A 1478-nucleotide genomic window follows, 5' to 3' on the forward strand; every position below is an offset into this window, starting at 1 on the left:
CGGCCCAATTCTGTGTGATTTTGGTGGGTCTCTTCCTGTCTCAAAGCGTCAGCCACCTTCCCAATTTGGAGTTAGGCGCAGGATCCGTAAGGTGAAGATTAAGGTGTGATCATCGCTTGGGCCCGATATAAGGTGATTCGCCCCCCACCTGCTGGAACTCCTCGCCCGGGACCACCAATCCCAGCATGCCTTGAGAGCGCGCCGGGGCCTGGACGGGTCCCGGGAGGTCCGGGTGGGCGCAGGAGAAACGCGGACCAGTGAAGGCTGTGGGAGCCCTGTCCCTGTTGAGTTCCTTTCCTCCGTGTGGTTCAGGGATTACCATTAGGGACTGTGGACTTCTGCCCCGAGCCCGAGATGCCATCCACCCGCTGTGCTTTTAGGGGTGTGGCCCTGTGGGCTACATTTCCCAGCGTGCCCTAGGATCGTGGTCCTGACCTTTGCCCCGCAAATTTCATTTCCCAGCATGCCCTGGGAGGTCACCCAGGGAAGCTTGGAAATGGACTGTCTTTCACGGCTTCTGGGTTGTGGACTCAGTTTCCCATGGTGCCCTGGTGAACCCATTCATTCATTCATTCATTCCAAAAATATTTGCCATCACGTACTCTCAGGTTCTGTTCTACGAACCGAGGACAAGTAATGCACAGAAGACAAAAGTCCCTGCCCTCTTGGAGCTTATTTCGAGTTAAGGGGTCAGGAAAAAACCCAAAATAAATAAAACCCAGCCGGGCGTGGAGGCTGAGGCCCGACATCCCAGCAGGATTACAGGCGGAGGCGGGCGGATCACGAGGTCAAGAGATCGAGACCATCCTGGCCAACATGATGAGATTCCGTCTCTACTAAAAATATAAAAATTAGCAGGGCGTGGTGGTGGGCGCCTGTAATCTCAGCTACTCTGGGGGCTGAGGCAGGAGAATTGCTTGAACCTGGGAAGCGGAGGTTGCAGTGAGCGGATATCGCGCCACTGAACTGCAGAGTGGAGACAGAGCGAGACTCCGTCTCAAAACAAACAAAACAAAATAAAACAACAATAACAAAACAACCCTGCCTCTCCCCGCACTCCCTCCCACGCGGCTGTCCAGTCGATTTCCTAACTGCCCCGGGGCAGCCTGCTCTTCGTCCCCTTTACCCGGTACTCTACGCTTCCTAGTATGCCGTGGGGCACCCCTCCGGTCTGTAGACTCCATTTCCCAGCATTCCCCGGAGGAGGCCCTCATCCGGTGATTTCCACTGGGCACCTCGGAGCTGCGGACTTCCCAGTGTGCATCGGGGCACAGCGACTCCTGAAAGTGGCCAGGGGAGACTTCCGCTTATGGACTCCATTTCCCGGCGCTCCCCGCGACCTGCCCAGCACACCCTGGGGCAGCGCCGTGACGTCAGCTCGCCGGGCGGGGGCCGGGAGATCCCTGGGGCGGTGGGGGGGCCAGCGGCAGTTCCCGGCGGCCCCGGGGCGGGCGGGCGGCGGCGGCAGTTGGGGCTAG

Source organism: Rhinopithecus bieti, unplaced genomic scaffold (genome assembly GCF_001698545.2).
Source record: "Rhinopithecus bieti isolate Rb0 unplaced genomic scaffold, ASM169854v2 scaffold_22436, whole genome shotgun sequence".
Lineage (NCBI taxonomy): Eukaryota > Metazoa > Chordata > Mammalia > Primates > Cercopithecidae > Rhinopithecus > Rhinopithecus bieti.